Genomic DNA, 24,237 nt, shown 5'->3' on the forward strand with positions numbered 1-24,237 from the left:
GCAAGGTGTTGCATTTTGGAAAAGCAAATCTTAGCAGGACTTATACACTTAATGGTAAGGTCCTGGGGGGTGTTGCTGAATAAAGAGACCTTAGAGTGCAGGTTCATAGCTCTTTGAAAGTGGAGTCACAGGTAGATAGGATAGTGAAGGCGGCTTTGGTATGCTTTCCTTTATTGGTCAGAGTATTGAGTACATGAGTTGGGAGGTCATGTTGCGGCTGTACAGGACATTGGTTAGGCCACAGTTGGAATATCATATGCAATTCTGGTCTCCTTCCTATGAGAAGGATGTTGTGAAACTTGAAACGATTCAGAAATGATTTACAAGGATGTTGCCAGGGTTGGAGGATTTGAGCTATAGGGAGAGGTTGAATAGGCTGGGGCTGTTTTACCTGGAGCACCAGAGGCTGAGGGGGTGACCTTATAGAGGTTAATAAAATCACAAGGATAAGGGAAATAGACCATCTTCAAGAGAGGCCAATATCTCTCTCATTCTTAAAGGGAAGGTCACGGAGGATATTGCTTCCTGTAGACCAGTTTCACTCCTGAATGTTGACTTTAGAATCCTATCTAAACCTCTGGCATTAAGGCTAGAAACTGTATTGCCCTCCATCATTAAGGCAGACCAGACGGGGTTTGTAAAAGGTCATAGATCGATGGATAATGTCAGGAGATTACTTAACATGATGCAAGTATGTCAACAGCGATCCGTACAAGAATTGGTGATCTCCTTAAATGCGGAAAAGGCATTTGACAGGGTTGAGTGGCCATAGCTTTTTCATATTTTGTAGCGGTTTGGCCTGGAAGAGACTTTCATCAGATGGATGGAGGTTGATCTTGCCACAGTCCTCACCAATGGTGTACGGTCAAGTAATTTTAATATTTGTAGGGGCAGTCGACAGCACTGTCCCTTGTCACCATTGCTTTTCATGTTGGTGATCAAACCGCTGGCGGAGGCAGTATGTAGGGATCCCAATATAACCACTCCAGGAGTGGGGATGCAGTAACCTAAGAGCACACTGTATACGGATGAAGTTCTCGTCTTCTTATCAAACCCGACAGTCTCAGTGCCACACCTGATTGCATTGTATCAATTTCTTTGGTGGCTTCTCGGGTTATAAGATCAATTTTGCGAAGCCAGAGGCCATGCCCATGGGTGGTCTCCCGAGAATGCCTGATCCAGAGGATGAATCTCAGTTCCCCTTTAGATGGTCATAGGAGGGCTTTCTCTACTTAGGTAGATTTATTATTCCCGTTTTTGATTGGCTATTTAAAGCCAATTTTGCCCATTTATTCAACAGTATGAAGCAAGACCTTCGTAGATGGGAGGCACTTCCGATCTCTTGGTTAGGTCAGATAGCCCTCATTAAAATGAACATTCTGCCCTGCCAGTTGTATCCTATGTAAATACTTCCTCTGCATTTTACCAAGAAAATATGTAGAAGACTGAACGGCTGGTTTAGTTCCTTTATCTGGTATTGCAAGCAGCCCCTAATTAAACTGACTAAAGTGCAGTTACCTCACAGACAGGGAGGAGTGGGCCTCCCAGATATCAACAACTATCAGTTAAGCTCGTTGCTATCTTATGTGAATGATTGGGCCCGGGGGGGACCCTCATTCACTTTGGTGGGACATCAAAGCATCTCAGGCAAGAGGCCCCCTTATTAGCCTGATGTTCTTAGACAAAATGAGAACAGTTAAGGACTATTGCCATAGCCCAACAGTCATCAACACTGTCAAGGCATGGAGGGCAATGTGTCAGGGTGAAGGCAATAATTGCCAAAACCTCATTTTTGACACCCATAGTTGGTATGCCGGGTTTTCAGCTAGGGATGATGGACTCTGGGTTTGAACTATGGGCAGCTAGGGGCGTGTCTTGCCAGGGTGATTTATTCAAAGGGGTCATATTGATATCCTTTGACCAGTTGGATCGGAAATATGAATTGCCCAGTAGGGGCCTCTTTTGTTTCTTTCAAATTATAAATTTCATACAAAAAGAGATCACATCTCTAACTGATCCTTATAGGTCTGACATGGAGAAGAGGCTGTTGACTGCTGAGGGTACATTATCTGTTAGCAACACTTATCATCTATTGGGAGAGGGTCCCTCAAATGAGATCAAATGGCTCTGTAAGGTATGGGAAAGGGAGTCGGATGTAGAGATCTCTTCTGAAAATAATGGGAGGATATCTGGAAAAATGCAAGAAAGATCTTGATTCACAACAGACTTGCAACTGAGATTCTCCACAGGGTCCACTTGACCCCAGACCGCCTCACTAAAATTAAAGCAGGAGCATCTCCATCCAATGTGTCCTCAATGTAAAGTGAGTATGGGCACATTGTCTTTAGCCCTGCCACAGACTGTGGGCATACTGGAGTGCTGTGGTTAACGAAATAGAGAGGGCCTTGGGGACGGAGGTGGAAATGGACCTGTTATCTCTGCTTCTTGGCTTTCTTAGTTTACTTTCCTTAGATGCACACAAAAAAAAAGGCTTTTCAGTATCCTCACTTTTTATGCCAAAAAGAGCATTCTTTTAGGGTGTGTATTGGAAAATTCCCCAGGGCTGGCGGGCTGGCATAAGTTAGTCATGGCGCACATCCCCTTGGATTTTCTTATGAGTATGGTGCACCATAAAACTGAGAATCTCTAAAAGACATGGCGGCCCTTTTTGGGCTACCTGGGTACAGATTTGTCCGCCATGTTACTGAGAGCCTTTATAAAGCCACGGCAATTCTATATAATGGATTTGGTATCCAGAGAAGGAGGAACTATGAAGATATGGATATGTATATGGGCTATTGCTTTGTTTCGCTTAGCTGTGTTATGGTTATTATTATTTTTAAAGATTTTCCTTTTTTAGCTTACTTATTATTTATATAGATATAATTAGTGGGTTTGTCTTTTAACATTGGTTTTGTATTTGTTGTAATATTCAAAAGAAAAAAAAAATTATTTGAGAAAAGAAAATCTCAGTCCATTGTGACCATGAAATGATCGTCAGGAAAAACTCCCCACCTAATTCCCGAATGTTTCTTCGGGAAGGGAAACTGCTATCCTTACCTACATGTGACCCCAGACCCACAGCAATGTGGTTCGCTCTGAACTGCCCTCTGGGCAATTAGGGATGGACAATAAATGCTGGCCTAGCCAATGGCGCCCTCATCCCATGAATAAAGAAAGTACTTTTAAAATCTAGTCCATGCTTTATGTCAACCTGGGTCTAAAAGACAGATAAATGGGAGTGTTTTGTGTACTTTTCAAAATTTGAAGCTTTAGTGACAACTCCAGGGGTAGTGAGGCCTGATTTTCAGTGAATTACTCCAGCGAGGTATCATCTCTCTGCCAGCACTCACTGATTTTGAGCCAATCTGAACATTCACAACGTCCCCGTCTTGCCTTGCTTCTCAGGCAGGGATACCGGGCTCACAGTACTGCTGTACTAATGTGTTGTTTAGCATAGATACACAGCCAGGAAGCTTGTCATGTTTGTCAGCAGTCCACAGGCAAATCAAGGGGAATATCCTTTGGACAGGAGTCCTAGCACAGTAAGTAGAGGATAGCTTCTGTCCGATACCAGCCCTTGGACACAGTCTGCCCGCCTGCCTCTCGGGATGGTCAAAGTCAGGATCCTCTCCTGAAAAGGTGCAAGAAGCTGAAGGTTGGGCAGCCTTCCACTCCTCTTCATTCTTTCTGCCCGACTGGGGGCTGTTTTCCTCCTTGAAATGAGAGAGGTAGGTATTGAGCGAGTTGAGAGTGGGTTGGCAGGGCTGTGCAGATGGCAAAGTGTCTCAAAAGAGTAAGAGAAGAGAACTGACAGGCAAAAGTGAGAGTGATCGAGCAGGAGCCTTGGTCAGAGGTGGGTACACAAGCACTGAATGTGAAGAGTTGGAAGGAAACACTTACGCTGGTGGAGTGAACAAAGTCACTGACCTTCTTCCTCCGATGCCATTCATTCCTCTGGAAGGCCTGAGAGCACACAGACCCCGTGGCAACTTCAGACCAGGTTGGCATGGTCTAATGTCGTGGTCTCCTCAGCTGGTCCTGGAGAAAGAGGATGTCCCACCTCTCACCACCCCATCCAGCAGGACCTCTGCACGCGGGCCGAGTAACAAGGCAATCAATTTTCCTTTCTTGCTATGTCTGGGGTATATGTGCAGGGCAGCTCCAGGTGCTTGTCTTGGTCCATAACAGCCCCTTCCAGAAAGGTACCTGCTGAACTGGTGGATGCCGGTGACTATTTCAGCAGTGGCAAGTTGCAGAATGGGGCTAGAATTGGACAGGAGGGCTGCCATATGGGTGGGGTGGGTGATTAATGAGGTGAGAATGGTAAGACATGGTGAGAAATCTCACTCAACCCTACGGAGAGAAACCCTCTGTGAAACTAGTCAGCTCGTCACTATATCTGAGCTCATCATATGCTGTTCACTTACAAGATTCTTTTATCACAATAAAACCAAATCTCAATACTGGAACATCACTGTTAGCGAAAAGAGTATGATGTTAATTCTAAAACCAGCTGTACACAGTCTAGCCAAAAACAGTAAAAGCATTTCTGTTTAAAGCTATGATCTGAACATTTAAAGAGCCGGTGAGCAGTGCATATGTTATAAATGAAAGAAAGACTTGCATTTATATAGCCCCTATCATGTTATCCCAAAGAGTTTACGGTCAAAGCATTTCTGAACTATCACCACTGCTGTAATGTACAAATCAAAACAGTTTGCACACTGCCAACTCCCACAAACAAACAACAACAACAAAATAGTGGCATTTAATCTGCTAATAATGATGCTGAATATGAGATAAATGTTGAGAAGGATACTAGAATCATTTCCCAGCTCTTCACTGAAATAGCATGTCATCTGAGATAGCAAAGTCTCGGTTTAGCAATTGACAGCTGGTATATTGGGCAGTGCAATATTGCCGCAGTACTGCACTGAAGTGCTGACCTAGACTCTGGAATGGGACTTGAACGAACGTCATGCCATTTAATTTGAAGTGCACCTGATAAATGCTGTTGAATTTATACCAACCCAACTTAACAATATGCTCTACTTAATTCACATACTTAATCTCTAATTTTAAAACTGCTATGTTCCAGAACAGACCAAGTGTTGGGTGTAACACCAATTGTAGCACAGTCCACTGGAACACAGCAGCATTTATTCTCAAAACTCCTCCATACATGGGGAAAAGGAAGAGCATGAGAATTCAGATCAATGAGCAGAAGAGATACAGCACCAGGCTCAGTAATTCCATCAGAAAATGCAGTTATTCCATTTTAAATAAAAACGGATCAACAGTATTAATCAAACCAATTACTTCAACGCAGAAAAATGATTTCACAGCCTGTTCTCAGCTTGTGAATGGCCTTAGAACTCAGAAACAATTGCTTGTAAGCATATATGACATGAATATGATCAAACTAAGCTCCAACCCATGTTTTCTCCAGTCTCATCTCCAACAAGCACGAGTATCTCACCAGGATTGAAGCCATCTGAGCAGCTGCCTCCGACACTTCTCTCACTCCCCTTAGACCACAGGGACAAACTTTCTGCAAGGCTGACCCTGCCTCAAGTCCTGAAAGTGCATGTTTCTTGAATTTCTCTCCCATCATTCCTCATGCACTTTCTAAGCTCATCTCTTTTTTGCAGATTTTTTTATTTCTATATAAACATGAAATTTTCCATAACTAGTCTTCAGCTTGTTAGCCAACTTTGGCCCCAATGCTGTTATTCTCAGCTGCCACACTCAACCGATTCACCCATTTTGTGGATAACTCATGCTCACCATTAAACCTTTCTGTTATTTGCCACCCTCAGCAATGTTGACTTGAATGGAAGCAAGATCCTTTGAAGCAATAAAACTGCTGTTTGCAGAGCATTTACTCAGAATGTAAAGATCAACAATTTCACCAGCAACATACTGCAGTTTGCTTTTATTTTAAATTGGTGATTTTCTTTACAGGCTAGATTTTAATTCAGCTGTCACGCAGAGATCTTGCGCTGACATCCTCGCTTTCATGAATCCCAGCGTTCTTGTGGAATAATGTCCCATTGGTAAGCTGTGCATGGTCAGGAAGGAGGGCTCACATCCAGAACAAGACACAGCCCGAGTGAGTGTACCACTCGGGAAGTTGGAGGCTGTGTGGCAATTCTGTGTAGAGGGGAAGAGGTGCTTTTTGCTTACTTTTTTGGCTCATAGTTTGTTAGGCGTTTTCTTAAAGAAAACAGGACAAATTGAAGACTGGACAGCTGGCACAGAGCAAAGAACAACATCACAGGAAAACCATAGATTCATTGGTTGGTAATAGCTCCTAATTTGACTGTTGTTATAGGTTAATTTTAGATTGAAGGTAAATAGGGGAAATATTTACAGGTTACAAACTAAAAAAAAACCCAGTAAGAAATTTTTAAAAATCAAGTAAATAAAATAGATGTGGGACCATGTAATATTTTGTACAGGTCATTCTGCTATAACCTGTGCAACCTCATACTATAGAAAATCACAGTGTACAAGATCACTGTAGAAATTCACTTTAGCCGTTCAATAGAAAGTTTTGTTATTCAACCAGTGTCTACAATTCAATCACATTACAGCCAATTTGTGTTAACGAAGGGCATGTTATACCTGAATGACCTGTACCTGGGAGCTGGTGGATTCCATTACGGCTCATAGTGATCGCATCTGTAGCGAGTATTGGTTGATTGAGGAACTCCAGTTCAGAGTTGATCAGCTAGAGTCTAAGCTTTGAACATTGCCACACAGCAGGGGAGGGGGAAGAGTTACCCAGATGCTATGTTTCAGGAAGCAGTCACACCCCTTAGGTTTAACTACCTCAAATTCAGTCAGGGACAGGAGGGTGTGACTGTGAGCGAGGCAGGTAGAGGGTTCGAGGAAGTAGTTCTGAAGGAGCCTCAGCTCTCGAGCTTGTCTAACAGATTTGAGATTCTTGCTCCCACGTGGGTGAGAACAGGGGCTGTAGGGAGGATGAGCAAACTGACCATAGCACCATGGTACAGGGAGCCAAATAATTGGGCGGGGGTGGGGAGGGGGAACAGAAATGTAGTTGTAAGTGGGGATAGTTTAGTCAGGAAAATAGACTCTGTTCCTTGTGACCAGAATCTAGTGTCCTGAAGATTGTGTTGCCTGGGTTCACCTCGCCTGCAGAGAAACCTGGAGTGGGAGGGGAAAATCCAGTTGTCATTGTCCATGGAGGCACCAATGATGCAGGTAGCAAGAGGAAAGAGGTTCTGCCGAGGGAATATGAGCAGTTAGGGGCTAAACTAGAAAAGCAGAATCAAAAAAAAGGTAATAATCTCCAGATTACTACCTGAACCATGAGCTAAATTGCAGAGGGTCAACAAGATTAAAATGGTAAATGTGTGGCTCAAAACATTGATGTGGGAAATTCATGGGACATTGGCAACAGTACTGGGGAAGGAGGGAGCTGTTCCGATGGGGTGGACTCCATCTAAGTTAGGCTGGGACCTTGTGAATCACACAACTAGTGCTGTGGGTAGGGCGTTGAATGAAGTAATGGAAGTGGTGGGGGGGGTTCAGTTCCATGGAAAATTAAATTAAAATGGAACTGGGGTTGAGCTCAGAGGTTAAAGTTTCCTGAATACATAACAAGACTGACAGTATGGAAAAGATCAGGAATCTAACCTCAGGCACAGCAGATGAGGGGACAACTATGAGAAAGTGGCAGTCAACGCAGGACTGATGATGTTAAGTACACACAGGTAAATGACCTTGTAGTATAGATTGAAAGTGGTGGATATGATGCTGTGGGCATCACAGAGGCTGCAAGTGGATCAGAGCTGGGAATTAAATATCCAAAGATACCCATCCTATTGAAAGAACAGGCAGATGGGCAGAGGTTGTCTCATTAGTAAGAAATTAAATTAAATTGATTGCAAGAAGAAGTTGTGTAGAGTTGCAAGGTGTAGAATCTTTGTGGATAGAGTTGAGGAACTAAAAATGGTAAAGACGACCCTGATGGGAGTCGTGTACTGGTCTCCTTGCAGTTATCAGCATGTCAGGAAGGAAATAAATCAGGAGAAAGAAAAGGCTTATGAGGAGGGCACTATTACAACAATCATGGGGACTTCACTCTGCAGGTGGACTGGGAAAAATCAAGCTGGGAGCAGATCTCAAGAAAAGGAATTTGTGGAATGTCTCAGAGATATAGTTTTTTTGGAGCAGCTTGAGGCAGAGCCCACTAGAGAACAGGCAATTTTGGATTTGGTGATGTGTAATCAGGCAGACTTTATTAGGGAGTCAAATTCCGATTGAGTAAAAGGAAACTATAAATACATGAGGAAGCAGCTGGCCAGAGCGGATTGGAAGGGGAGCCCAGCAAGGAAAACAGTGGAACAGCAATGGCAGGAGTTTCTAGGAGTAATAATTTGGGAGGTACAGCAGACGTTCATCGCAAAGAACAAGAAATTTACTAAGAGAAGGATGAGGCAACGATGGCTGACAAGGGAAGTCAGGAACAGCATAGGAGCAAAGAAAAAGCATGCAATGTGGTGAAGACTAGTGGAAAGCCAGAGGATTGAAAAGTCTTTAAAAGAACAACAGAGCATAATTTAAAAAGCAATAGGGGAGGGGGGGGGAAAGATGATGAAATGGGAGGGTAAAGCAAGCCAGTAATATAAAAGAAGATTGCAGGAGTTTTTTTTAAAGATCTATAAAAGGCAGAGGGATATTGGACCATGGGAAAATGAGGCTGGAGAATTAGTAATGGGAAAGGAACTGAGCAGGCATTTTGAATCAGTCTTCACAGTGGATGATGGCAGCTGCATATCAGAACTTCAGGTAAGTCACGGTGCACAGGTAAGTGTAATGGCCATCCCAACACTTCTACGAGAAGGTGCTGGGGAAGCTGAAAGGTCCGAAGGACAACACCCCAGGGTTCTGAAGGAGATAACAGAGGAGATTGTAGAGGCATTAGTGGTGATCTATGGGCAATCACTGGAACCAGGGAGAATGCTACCGGAGTACTGGAAAATGACTAATATAACACCCCTGTTTAATAAGTGAAGGAGGCAAAAGACAGGAAACTATAAGCCAGTTAGCCTTACCTTGGTCATTGGTAAGATTTTAGAGTCCATTATTAAGGATGAGATTGCAGTGCACTTGGAAGTGCATTGTAAAACAGGGCTTCCTCAAAGGGAGTTCATGCCTCACTAATCTGTTAGGAATTCTTTGACGAGATAATGAGCAGGTTAGACAAAGGGGAGCTGGTGGACTTGATGTATTTGGATTTCCAGAAGGCCTTTAAAAGATGCCCCACAGGGCTGCTAAATAACATGAGTCCACGGTGTTAGGGATAAGGCACTTGCATGAATAGAGGATAGGCTGACTGACAAAAGGCAGAGAGTAGGGATAAAGGGGTCTTTTTCAGGATGGCAGCAGTGACGAATAGAGTTCCTCAGGGGTCTCTGTTGAGACCACAGTTATTCACCACAATTATAACTGACGGCAGAATTAAGGGACTGAATGGCCTAATTCTGCTTCTATATCAAATTGTCTTATGGTCCCTATCTCTAGCGCAGAAGATCTGGGTTCAAAAGATTGTTAAGAATGGTGAATTCACTACCTCAACATGTAGTTGAGATAAATAATGTGAATACATTTAAGGGAAAATTGGATGAGCACATGAAAGAGAAAGGATAAAGGGAATAGTGATGGGGTTAGATAAGTGGGAGACATGTGTGGAGCCTAAATGCTGGCATTGATCAAGAGGGCCAAATGGCCTGAATTGAACTGAATTGAATGTCACGTGTACTAAGGCACAGTGAAAAGCTTTGTCTCGCGAGCAATACGGGCAGATCACAGAGTTAATTAACTTAATAATAGGTAAACAGCGGCAAAAACAAAAATACAAGTACAGGAGAATGTTAAGAGTGTGTGAGTCCATTCAATATTCTAACAACAGTAGGGCAGAAACTGTTACGAAACAGGCTGGTGTGTATGTTCAGGCTTCTGTATCTGCTCCCCGATGGTAGACGTTGTAGAAAAACAATGCCAGGATGAGATGGATCTTTGAGGATGCTGGCGGCCTTTCCTTGACAGCGGGCCTGGTAGGTGAATTCTATAGATGAGAGGTTGGCCTTTGTGATTGCCTGGGCTGAGTTCACCACTCTCTGTAACCATCTCCGATCTTGAATGCTACAGTTACCAAACCAGATAGTGATACATCCAGACAGAATGCTCTCGATGGCGCACCTATAAACGTTGGCAAGGGTATTCACCATCATATCAAATTTCCTCACCTGTTTGAGGAAGAAGAGACGTTGTTGGGCCTTTGTAACCAGTGCGTCCACATGAAGAGTCCAAGAAAGCTTGTTGTGGATGACCACTCCCAGGAGCTTGACACTCTCCACTCATTCTACCTCTGTGCTGTTAATGAGTAGGGGGGCATGAGTAACATCCCGTGGAAAGTCAGTAATGAGTTCCTTGGTTTTGCCGGTATTGAGAGCTAGGTTGTTCTCAAGCTTAGTATGAGATCAGTAAGTTTAGTAATCAGGCCTTAGTAAATAGGCCAAATGGCCTGCTTTTGTGCTGTACACTCAATTTAACTTGATGAATGAGGAGCACAAGCACAGAGGAGCTTGGGAAGAAAAAGAAAAGTGCAGAGCACCACAGATCTCATGCCCAAACCAGAAAGAATGAATGATACAAATCTCCATCATTCATGGAAACATGAAACTTTGCATGTATTAGATGGTGGGTATTACACAGGGTAATCAGACTACAACAAAGGTACAAAACTAAACCCGAAAAGCTTCAGGTTGAAGACAAAAATGTTAGACTGCGTCATGACTATATAATAACAGAAATTTATTTCTTTATCTGACAATGAGGGGAAAGATCAGTTCTGTAGGATCAACGGACAATAAAAAAGCAAAGATATTCTATCAAATTGAGTGATCTATAATAACATAGTCAAATTTACAAAGTAAAATGAGATACAATGAAAGTGACATACACAACATTACAGTATCAAGTTTGAATCAGGGCAAGGTGGAAAGGATATGTACAAGTATATGATACATTAATAGGATTGAGCATTGAGAAAGGACAAGGTCAGGGTAAAGGAGACTTCGCTTGAGTGGGTATATCTGGGAATTCCACTGGTATATCTTTTTCAAATTCCATTTTAGAATAAAGTCAGTAGAAACAGGAAAAACCAGATTTAGGTTAACATGAGGGAAATAAAATTCAGACGTGGCAGCTCAGTTCAGTTGTGTGGAATGTACACCCAATAACGTGGTAAGCCATGACCCTTCCAGTGTCCTGGATGTACACCCAATAACATGTGGAAAGCCATGACCCTCCCAGTGTCCTGGGTGTACACATGTTCAGGACATGCTGCCAGCAAACTTGAGCTCTGAGGCTGGAGTTACTGTGGTGCAGGAGGGAGAGCTTTAGATTCCATGGACAGTAGGACTGGGTTTAGAGAAGATGGCAGACCGATCCAGTGGAACAGAGCTGAGACTAGGTTCTTTGTGGGGTGTTTCGCTAGTTCTATTGGGAACGAAGTCAGCAGGAGTGTGGAAACCGAGAGAGAATAACAGAAGAATATCAGGATGGACAAAATACTTGGAGAGACAGACGGCACTGGCAGACAGAATAGAAAGTTAACAAGTCGAAGTAGAATAAGGGAGGAAGTAATGAAGTCTAAAGTAGGGTTACATGCACAGTTTCGTAAATAAGATTGGGAATTACAGGGAAAGTGGGGAAATATGAGAACATAGGTGATAATGGAACTGACTGAAGGAGGAGCAAGACTGGGTGTTAAATACATTTTGGGACACAGTGTTTGGAAAGGATTAAGAAAGGAAGGTAGAGAATAGGGGTGGCAGTATTGGTTAAGGGAAACATTGCAGTTGGAGAAAGAGGATATCTCAGAGGGTGCAAACACAGAATCATTTTGGTTAGAACGAAGAACAAAAAAAGTCTGCAATTACATTGCTCAGTGTATACAAAAGATAACCAACTAGTGGGAAGGATGTTGGGAAACAATTCTGCAATGAAGTTACAGAGAAATGCCAACACTATAGCGTAAATATAATTGGGAACTTAATTATCCAAACATGTGCTGGATTCTTGTAGTATAATAGAACAGAAAAGAAATTTACTGTCACTTGTACTTTTCCAAAAAATTCAGTGAGACATGTTTAAGTCACCACACACTGGCACCTATATCAATAACAGAAATCATACATTAAAACAAATTAGGAAAAAGCCAATCTTTGTTCGGTTCAGGCTCATGGGTTTCCAAGGTCGACGAAAAGGCAGGAACCGCATTCTCCACTGCTGCAGAAAGACAGCATCAAAGCCGGACAATAAGGGACAGTGCTGAATAAGTGTCCCTAGATTCTATTCGGGTGAATTTCCTAAAGCAGTACATGTTCAATCCAACCACACTGTACGGAATCTAATCATAAAAAAGGATGCACTGTTGGACTGGTTCTTGGAAATAAGGTGGAACTAGTGGATCCAGTCGTGGTAAAAACACTACTACTTTAGAAGATAGTGTTATGACACAGGGTAAACTCTCCTGCTTAATTTAAAACCAGCAACACAGAAAAGATTTATCGCGTGCAGTAATCTGTGAAAATTCGAGAGACCAAGAACTAGTTAAAGTAAAAATTAACTATTTCTTCAAGTACGACAGAGAATAATTAACTAACTACTACTTACAAGTCTTTCTTTTAACCTATCTTTTACTTTCCCTTCTCTAATACTGGTCCGATAAAACTCGGAATTAAGATTTACAAAACAACACTTCTTATCTTAAAACCAGTCTGTTTTCAACTTTCTCTGAATTCCTGTCTTCTTCTTGGGAATTCTGCTTCACAGATTACTGATCGATTAAAGTACCTTTTAAGGAGAGCTATTTTCTGGGCTGTGTGCAGACGTTGTTGGCTTAGCAGTTCTCCTCCCAACTGTTTAATTTTCCCCAGTCTTATACCCCAAAGCATCGGATTGTGTCATTGGCTTTTAAGATTGTCAATATACTCAATTCAAACTTGATTGGAATTTGTGTATTTTTCGAGGTATAATTTAAACTAATTGGCCTAATTTAAATCTGTTTTGTCATTTCCAGGCAACCAGCTACCCTGGTGGCTGGAGCACATGTTACATTGTGTTTTATTGAGAACACTTGGTGCCATCACTGCTAGCTTTTAACTCTCTTAAAAGTACAGGACACCCACATCTTCATAACAGATAGTGATCAATGTCATTCGCTACCATCATCGAATGATACAATGGTCAATCCAGAGTAAGAAAAATCAATTGTTGAAGAGCCAGATGTAATTGGACAAGAACAGAGCTGAGTGGGATGGGACAAAAGATTGGCAGGTAAACGGTAATTGTACAATGGGTGACCTTCAAAATGAAGATGGTTCAGGCACAGTCAAGGTGTCTTCCCTCAAACTGGAAAAAAAGGCAAAACAAACAAATCCATAATTCCTGCGTGAGAAAGAAGATAGAAATTAAGATAAAAGAAAAAGTATGCTTATGATGGACATCAGGTAGGAAATGCAATTGAGAACCAAAAAGAATACAGAAGTTTCAGAGGAGACAGAGAACTCATTTTCAAAAATCAAAAAGGAATTATGACAAAAGACTAGCAACCACATAAAGAGGCATCCCAAAGTCTTATGTTTGTATATAAATAGTAAAAGTTCAATAAGGAGTAGCGCCTGGAATTAAAAGGAGGTTTTACACATGGAGGCAGAACGCATGGGTATGGCATTAATATTTTGTATCTGTCTTTACTAAGGACGATAACAAGTCATGATGCTACTGGAAGAAACTCTATCACTAAAGGGTTTAGAGTTGATAAGGAAGAGGTTTTGAATAAACTATTGGTACTTAAAAGTTGACAAGACACCGGGACCGAATGAGGTGAATCCAAGCATGTTGAAAGGAGCAAATGGAAATTGCAGGGACACTGGAGACTCGAGAATAATGGAGAGTTCCAAACATCACGCCCTTGTTCAAAAAAGGGCGCAAGGATATGCTTACCAATTACAGAGCAGTCAGTTTAACTTCAGTGGTCAGGAAGCTTCTAGAAACAGTTATTTAGAACAGAGTTAGTAGTCATAGAGTCATACAGCACAGAAACAGACCATTCAGTCCAACTCATTGAAGCTGACCAAGCTTCCCAAACAGAACTAGTCCCATAAGCCCATGCTTGGCCCATTTCCCTCTAAACCTTTGATATCCATGAACCTGTGAAAACGTCTTTTAAACGCTGTAATCATACCCACCTCTACCACTTCCTCTGGAAACACATTCCGTACATGCACCACCCTCTGGGTGAAAATATTGCCACTCAGGTCCCTTTTAAATCTTTCTCCTCTCACTTTAAAATTTATGCCTTCTAGTTTTGGATTCCCATAAACTTGGAAAAGGCATTGGCTATTCACCTTATCTATGCCCTAATGACGATTTCATAAACCTCTATAAAGTCACCTCACAATCTCCCAAGCTCCAGTGAAATAAGTCCCAGCCTAACTGGCCTCTCCAAACCTCAAGTCAAATGGAAAAATGTTGAAAGTTAAAAAATCACACAACACCAGGTTATAGTCCAACAGGTTTAATTGGAAGCACTAGCTTTCGGAGCGCTGCTCCTTCATCAGGTGGTTGTGGAGTATACGGTTGTAAGACACAGAATTTATAGCAGAAGTTTACAGTGTGATGTAACTGAAAATTATATATTGAAAAAGACCTGGATTGTTTGATAAGTCTCTCATCTTTTAGAATGAACATGTTGGTTTCAGTTTTCTCATTATGTAAATCGCAAAACTTTTTTTAAAAAGTTACATTCTCAAGTGAACTTTTAACGATTTTTGCAATTTTCATATGAAAGAACTGAAACCAACGTGGTCATTCTAACAGATGAGAGACTTAACAAACAATCAAGGTCTTTTTCAATATGTAATTTCAGTTACTTTTCCTGATATGTGTTAATATGATTAGACCTTGGAGTGTAGGGAGCAATTTCAAGGTCTGTGGATAATCACAATCTAGAAGCAACATAAATATTGAGGAGGACAGTGTAGAACGTCAAGAAGAGTAGAACTGTGCAGATAGCCAGCAAATAAAGTTCAATCAGAGAAGTAGGAGGTGATGCACTTTAGTAGGAAAAACATTGATGGACAATATCACACAAGGGGTACAATTCTAAACAGGGTCCAGCAGTAAAGGGACCTGGGTATGTATGTGCACAGGCCAGTGAAGGTAGAAAAAGTGAAGGCTGTGAAGGTTGTACAGCCAATAAACTGTACAACACACTGTTTTATTAGTAAGGGTATGGTGGAGCACAAGAACAAGGAGGTAATGGTCAACTTGCACACAATTGTTAGAATTCAGCCAAACGTTTTGTGTACAGTGCTGGGTGTCACACGATGGGAGAAAGTGAGGAGTGCAGATGCTGGAAATCAGAGTCGAGAGTGTGATGCTGGAAAAGCACAGCAGGTCAGGCAGCATCTGAGGAGCAGGAGAATTGACATTTCGGGCATAAGCCCTTCATCAGGAATTATACTCCCTCGGATGCTGCCTGACCACCTGTGCTTTTCTAGCACCACACTCCCGACTCGGGCTGTCGCACTATAGGAGGAATGAGAATGCACTGCAAAAGATAAAGAAGAGAATTACAAGAACGGTTCTAGAGATGAGAAGTTTCAATTATGAGGATAGATTGTTCAGTCTGGGACTGTTCCCATAGTGAGGCCGTGGTGTGCATGTTCACCAATCCCTTAATGGCAAGACAGGTCGATAAAGACGTTAAGTTGGCATATGGGATACTTGTCTTCATGAGCCAAGGCATGGAGTTGAAGGGAGTTACACTGGTTTGGCCACAGCTAGACTTCTGGAATTCATATGGAATCACAGGAATGTAAAGCACAGAATCAGACCCTTCAATCCAGTGCTGACTAGATATCCTAAATTAATCTAGTCCATTTACCAGCACTTGGCCCTTCTTATTCATATACCCATCCAGATGCCTTTTAAAAAATGTTGTAATTGTACGAGCCTCCACCACGTCCTCTGGCAGCTCATTCCATACACGTACCACCCTCTGTGTGAAAAATCCTCCTCTTAGATCTTATTTATATCTTTTCCCTCTCACCTTAAACCAATGTTCTCTAGTTTTGGACTCCCTACCCTGGGAAAAAAATCTTAGTTATTCACTCTATCCATGGTCCTCATGATTTTATAAACCTCTATAAAAAGGTCATCCTCAGCCTCCAATGCTCCAGGGAAAGCAGCCCCAGCCTATTCAGCCTCTCCCTATACCTCAAGCCCTCCAACCCTGGCGACATCCTTGTAAATCTTGTCCGAAACCTTTCAATTTTCACAACATCCTTTTTACAGCAGGGAGACCAGAACTGCATGCAGTACAGATTGTTCTGCTATAACATGTGTTTCTAAAGCATGAACTTTTAAAATGTATGTTGGCTGTAACACAATTACAGTGCCAACACTCTAAGTGCTGTTTCTAAAGGATGATTTTTCGATAACATGGGGTTACACAAGAATGGAACCATTGCGTTATAGAAGCGACTGTATTCCAAAATAGGCCGAACCAATGTCCTGTACAGCCGCAACATGACCTCCCAACTCCTGTACTCAATGCACTGACCAATAAAGTCAAGTTTACCAAACGCCTTCTTCACTACACTGTGTGCATAGGACTCCATGCACTATGGAGACTAAGAAACTATGAACTTGCACCCCAAGGCCACTCTGTTCAGCAACACTCCCCAGTAACATTATAGGAAAAATGGGATTGCACTGGAGAGGTTGTTATAGAATCACAGAATCCCTACAGCTCAGACAGAGGCCATTCAGCCCTTTGAATCTGCACCAATCCTCTGCAGATCATCTCACCCCCAGTGTATCCATATAACCCTGTATTTATAGTAGCTAACCCACCTAGCCTGTATAATCCTAGACACTGAGGTAATTTGGCAAGGTTAATCTACCCAACCTGCAAATCGTTAGACTGTGGGAGAAAACCGGAGCACCCAGCAGAAACCCACGCAGACACGGGGAGAATGTGCAAATTCACACAGTCAGACACCTGAAGCTGGAATCGAATCAGAGCTCCTGGTGCTTGACGCAGCAGTGCTAACCACTGAGCCCCGTGCCACCCCTTTTTAAATATAAAAGCTATTTTGCATTCAAACTTGTTTTTTTTTCCCCTTCTGTGCACATGGAGTTTACTTTTAAGATGCAGAGGAGATTTACCAGGACGTTGCCTGAGCTGGAGAGTTTCAGTTATGAAGAGAGATTGGACAGACTGGGCTGGTTTTCCTTGGAGCAGGGGAGTTAGTCGGATTTACAAAATCACGAGGGGCATAGACAGGGCAGAATGGAAGAAACTTTTCCCCTTGGTGGAGGGATCAATGACGACGGGACATAGATTTAAAAAGGTAAGGGGGAGTTGGGGACGTGAGGAAAATCCTTTACACACAGATGGTGGTGGGAATCTGGAACGCTGTCTGTAAGGATGGACACGGAAACCTTCCTCACATTGAAGTAGTGTCTTTGTGGTACACTGACAATTTCAAGGCACATTAAGGCTATGGTTAGGAAAGCGCAGCAGGTCAGGCAGCATCTGAGGAGCAGGAATGTGAAGGGCTCCGGCCCGAAACGTTGATTTTCCTGCTCCTCGGATGCTGCCTGACCTGCTGTGCTTTTCCAGCAACACACTCAACTCTGATCTCCAGCATTTGCAGACCTCATTGTCTCCACATCAAGGCTATGGGCCAAGTGCTGGAAATAACAGATTCGAATAGTTTTTGACTGGCTCAGACTTGCCTTTTTATGTGCCGTAGACCTCTACGACTCTATGTTCCCCAGAGACTAAGAGCAGATCTTCTCGAAGTTTTCAAACTCATGATGGGGCTGGACAAATTAGATAGGGAGAAACTGATCCCACTTGTGAAAAGGATCAATAACTAGAGGGCAGAGTATTAAAATGATTTGCAAAGGAAGGAAATGTGAGGTGCCGAAAACCTGATCACACTGGAGACTTCCTGCCTCTATTCCTGATGAAGGGCTTTTGCCCGAAATGTCGATTTTCCTGCTCCTCAGATGCTGCCTGACCTGCTGCGCTTTTCCAGCACCACTCTAATCTAGATTCTGATCTCCAGCATCTGCAGTCCTCACTTTTGCCTGGTCATATAACCTAACAGGTTCACCAACTGAATTCAGCCATCCCGACCTGGTCTGGCCTGCACATGACTTACGACCCACAGCAATGTGGCTGACTAATTACTGCCCTCTGAAATGGTCTAGCAAGCTACTCAATTGTGCCAAACTGTAACCAGACAGGCTACAGAGATTCATGAAGTCAGCTTCTCAAGGACACTAGGAATGGACATCAACTCCTGGTCTTTGTGAAATGCCCACATCCCTCGCTTATATTTAAAAATCTAGAAAGGTGAGATGGGACCAACAGCTCATGTGACAGATTCACCTGCAGAAAATTCGAGGCTGCCACTCCAATACAGTACTTAGTGAGTGCTGCACTATTAGTGGTACCTCTTTAAGATGAAGCCCAATCTGCCCTCTTAGCTGGATGGATAAAACATCCATTGAAAAACATCTTTGCAAAAAGGAGCAGTGGGTGTTATACCTGGAGCCCTGATCAATATTTAATTGCTGAATCATCATTAGATGTCGTGGTAATCATCATGTAGTTGTTTGTAGCTGTTTGCTGTGTGTGAATTGGCTACAGTGTTTACTACATTATAATAGTGACAACTAACCCTTTTAAATTCTTTATTCACTGTAAATTCACTTTGGGATGTCCAGCAGTTTCTTTGAAGACTAAACCAAACAGATGAGATAGATTAGTCCTGAGACACAACATAATTTGCACCACACTGTCTTTATATACATGTTCATGATTTAAATGACAACAACTCACACACAGGCAAAAGGAAAACGTTTCTTGGAATGAAATAGCTATAATGTCCAAACGCATGGAACATGGAGAGAATAACAGCCAAGTAAAACAGGAATATCCAAAAAAGTATCAGTGTCTGATATCATTGTCTAAACCAATAATTAATAATTATGATTTAGTTAAGTTTCGGTACGCTTTCTTTACAAGATGTTTTAAGAAAACCATCTTAAATATCTATCGAAAACTTAACCATAATATGGACCATGGAACTCTACAAGTCTGTTACTTAAACATTACCATATAGAACCCTCTGCTCTCAATTCTAATTGATCTTTTTCCTAAAGCATTGCTTGCAGTTTTAAATAGCCACAACTTGGTGTGTGTGTTTGTGCCCAGGTTTGAAGATTGAGTCGTTACTACGCAGATCAGAATTTACATGAATTCTTCCATGCTAAGGAATTTCTGCTTTACCTGGGAGCTCTGCAGACTACCTCTGTTTGAGTAAGTCTAAAACCTGGGATAGAACATCTCTAATTGAACTGGATTGATAGTGTAGGTAAAAACAAGGACTGCAGATGCTGGAAACCAGAGTCTAGATTAGAGTGGTGCTGGAAAAGCACAGCAGGTCAAGCAGCATCCGAGGAGCAGGAAAATTGACGTTTCACGCAAAAGCCCTTCATCAGGAATAGAGGCAGGGTGCCTGCAGAGTGAGGAGATAAATGAGAGGGGGGTGGGGGTGGGGAGAACATAGCATAGAGTACAATAGGTGAATGGGGGTGATAGGTCAGAGAGGAGGGTGGGGGAAGGTAGTAAAGAGTACAATGGATTGATAGAGTGTCAGTTTGACTCAACTGGTAAGGTTCTTTGTGTAAATCAGAAAACTGTAGGTTGAAAACCCACATTGGGCATCAACTTAGATTGTTTATTCCAAACGTACATTACTAAAGACTGTATGGTGGGAAGCAAAGTCCTCTGATTAAAAGCAGTTTGGAAGAAGATATGCAAATCTTTTTTCTGACATTCTATCTTTAAAATGTAGAGCAGAGTCAACAATACAAAATTGGTGCCAAACTGAGGGAAAACCTTGAAAAGAACAGGACCTGAACACTAGATAGATTAATTCTAAATGCATTGGGTTACCACATGGAATAAGATCGTATCTACAAAATTGTCAAATAGTCACTACATTTCCAATTCATTAACTCTACGTGAAACACCTTGAGTTGCTTCAGGAGGAATGCAATTGTGAGCTATTTATTTTCTACATGCCTAAAATAAAAAGCAGAAAATGCTGGAAATACTCAAGCAGATTATGGCAGCACCCTTGGAAAGAAACAGAGATAATGTTTCAGGTCTGTAATCTTTCATCAGAGCTGGGAAAAGTTAGGCTTTGAGCAACAGATGGTTGGATAAGGTCAAAAAAGACAAAATGTGTGATAGGGTGAAAGCAAGGCAAGATTGAATAACATACAGTTAGTCTTTCAGGGCCAAACAAACGGTATAATATCTTGCTCAGTTGAGAACAATCTTGCCTTGGAGTTAAAAGGTTGTGGATCCAAAACTAACTCTGTGAATTGAGCACATAATGTAGACACAAAGAAACGTGTGTGGAACAATAAGAACAGATCAAACTTATTACAAGGAGAGGAAATACTGAAATGAGATCAAAGAATAAAATCAGAGCACAGCACGTGCAAATAATATCAAAAAATATACAGTTATATTTTCTAACATGGGATTGAGATCAAGCGTGGAATGGAGCAGCATAAAAAACTCCAAAAGCAAAATATATAAATACGCACATACAGAACCAGAATAAAAAATACTCAGAAAACATAGATTGAGGCAAAAGCATAGGGCAAATCATGTAAAGGATCGAGAAAAAAAGCATTGCAAATGTGAGATTTAAACGTGCAAACCGAATTTCAGAACAAAAGCAGAAGGGAAAACTTTAAAATGGTAACTACCCTGGATCCCACTGTCATTGCGAACTACTGCCCCATCTCCAAGCTCTTTACATGTGCTGTTCCTCCCAAGTGTTTGTACACGTTTAAATCCCTTCAAATAGATGTTCATGCCTGCCACAGTATCAAAATGCTTTTAACCAAAGTCACAAACATGTGAATGTGGCAATAGTAAACTCTCCCTCCTCAACTTAGAGCTTCATGAAGTTGTACAGCACAGAAACAGTCGATTCGGTCCAACTCGTCCACGCCAACCAGATATCCTTACCTAATCTAGTCCCATTTGCCAGCATTTGGCCCATAATCCTCCAAACCCTTCCTATTCATGCAATAATCCAGACACCTTTTAAATGTTGTAATTGTACCAGCCTCCACCACTTCCTCTGGCAGCTCATTCCATACATGTACCACCCTCTGCATGAAAAAGTTATCCCTTAGGTCCTTTTTAAATCTTACCACTGTCGCCTTAAACTTATGCCCTCTAATATGGACTCCACCATACTTGGGAAAAGACCTTGGTTATTTACCCTATTCATGCCCCTCATGATTTTATAAACCTTTCTAAGGTCACCCCTCAACCTCTGATACTCCAGGGAAAATAGCCCCAGTCTATTCATCATCTCCCTACAGCTCAATCCCTCCAAAGCTGGCAATATCCCTTGTAAATCTTTTCTGAATGCTTTAAAGTTTCACAACATCCTTGTTATAGCAGGGAGACTAGAATTGCAAGCAGTCCAGGTTGTTCTGTTAAAATGCGCATTTTGTCAACATGAGTTCGCTGTAGCGCAATTGCTAAATTGGGGACGCTGTTTCTAAAATGTGAACTTTTAAAACACGTGTTGTCTGAAACATGGTTATAGCACCAACACTTTAAGCATGGTTTCTAAAGTGCAATTTTTCTATAACACAGGGTTGCATAAGAATGCAACCATGACCTCCCAACTCCTTTACTCAATGCACAGTAAAGATAAGCAAACCAAACACCTTCTTCACTAACCTAACTACCTACGAATCCACTTTCAAGGAACTAAGAACCTACACTTCAAGGTCTCTTTATTCAGCAACATTCCCCAAGACCTTACCATTAAGTGTGTAAGTCCTGCTCTGATTTGATTTTCCAAAATGCAGCACCTCGCATTTATCTAAATTAAAGCCCATCTGCCACTCCTCAGTCCACTGGACCATCTGATCAAGAACCCATTGTACTCTCAGATAAACTTCTTCGCTGTCCAAGTTTGGTGTCATCTGCAAATTTATTAACCATATCTCCTACATTCACATGCAAATCATTTGTAAAAATGATGAAAAACCGTTGACCCAGTCCTGATCCTTGTGGCACTCTGCTGGTCACAGGCCTCCAGTCTGAAAAGCAGCCCTCCACCACCACCTTCTGTCTTCTACCTTTGAGCCAGTTCTAAAACTAAATGGCTAGTTCTCCCTGTATTGCTGACCAGTCTCCCATGGGGAACCTTGTTGAATGCCTTACTGAAGCCCATACAGGTCATATCCACTCCTCTGTCCACATCAATCCACTTCATCACTTCTTCAAAAAACTCAATCAAGTTCGTCAGTCACGATTTCCCACATACAAAACCTATCCTGAATCAGTCCTTGCCTTTCCAAACATATGTAAATCCTGCCCCTCAGGATTCCCTCCAACAACTTGCCCACTACTGATCAGGCTCACCGGTCTATAGTTCCCTGATCTTTCCTTCTCACTTTTCCTTAGTGACACCACATTAGCCAACTTCAGGTCTTCTCACACCTCACCTGTGACTATCGATGATACAAATATCTCAGCAAGGGGTCCAGCAATCACTTCCTTAGCTTCTGTCAGAGTTCTAGGGTACACCTGACCAGGTGCCAGGGATTTTTCCATCTTCATGCATTTTAAACCATCCAGCGTCTCCTCTTCTGTAATACAGCCAATTTTCAAAATGTTGCTATTTATTTCCCCACCACGTTCTCTATCTTCAATATCCTTCTCTATAGCAAACACTGATGCAAAATACTCATTTTGTATCTCCCCATCTCCTGCAGTTCCACATGTAGGTGGCCTTGCTGATCTTTAATTGGTTCTATTCTCTCCCTAGATACCATTTTGTCCTTAATATATTTGTAGAATTCCTTTGGATTCTCCTTAATCCTATTTGCCAATTTGACAGCAGCCTTTAACAATCGACCACACCATCCTCCTCCAACGTTTCTCTACTGTTGTGCAATTTGGTGCTCCATTCCTTAGTCTCAGTCTTAGCTCTCTAATCATAGAATTAGTTATAAGGGTGTCTCTTCATGCTTCACACTCAGTCACCTCAAGTATTCCTTGAGAATCTATCCTTGTCTTAGTTCTTATTTACATGTTGGCCCTCAGCAACAACACTAAGGGTGCAATGTTAGTTTTGACATGTATGCACATGACATCACTATTACTAAATGACTAGATTGTTCATTAGACATTCTGCATTGAAATGAGCAGAAATATCCTCTAGTAAAAAATTGGAAAGAACAAAGCTATGGCCTTTGACCCTCAGTACTAACTACATTCCCTGGCTATCAAATCCATTCCCTCTCCCTGTCAACTGCCTGTGACTCCAAAGTAAGCTTGACCCCAAAGTAAGCTAGCATTTACATCACTAGGCTCACCTGCTTCAACCAATGCAATATCACTCTATTCCACCTCCCACACTCTACCCTTTGTAACCATAACACCATCGAACACAGAGCTGCCCATATCCTTAAAGTACATTAAATCCCATTCACCCAACGTTCCTGATTAGGCAATGCCTCATTGTAGAAGTGTTCATCTTTGCTTTGAAATCATTTAATGGGCTTGTTCTATGTCAGATGCTGTCACTGAAACTCTTGTGTCTGTAATCTCCTCCAGCCCAAAATCTCTCCGATGTATCTTTGTCACCCTAATTCTGGCCTTATTTACATCTCCAATGTTAAATGCCTTCAGCTGCCTAGCACCCAAACAACAGAATTTCCTCTCTAAACCGTTTACATTTTTCTCCTTTAAGGAACTACCTCTTTGATAAGGCTTTGAGGCTTCTTGTCCTCGTATTATCCCTTGTGGTTCAGTGTCATAGTTTGTTTTACAGTGCTCCTGTGAAGCTGCTTGGAATATTTTATTGAGTAAATGCTTCCACATAGATACAAGTTATTGTTGCTAGCTATTCACATTATCCTGACTAAAGCAAAGCACACAGGACATGTTGAATAAAAAAACTAATATATTTGATTACATTCACAGTGATCAAGGCCTGAAATAATTCAACTAACTTTAAAAACCAAAGAAAGTTGTCTTCTAATTTCCCCATTGCACAC

The 24,237-nt window shown here is 41.9% G+C and overlaps 1 protein-coding gene across 1 annotated transcript in view; it reads right to left on the reverse strand.

Annotated features, from left to right (window-relative positions):
* The window catches only part of maml3 (mastermind-like transcriptional coactivator 3), a 524,196-nt gene that overhangs the window by 498,615 nt on the left and 1,344 nt on the right, over positions 1-24,237 (reverse strand). The window lies entirely within an intron of this gene.

Source organism: Chiloscyllium plagiosum, chromosome 32, assembly GCF_004010195.1.
Source record: "Chiloscyllium plagiosum isolate BGI_BamShark_2017 chromosome 32, ASM401019v2, whole genome shotgun sequence".
In the NCBI taxonomy this organism is placed as follows: domain Eukaryota; kingdom Metazoa; phylum Chordata; class Chondrichthyes; order Orectolobiformes; family Hemiscylliidae; genus Chiloscyllium; species Chiloscyllium plagiosum.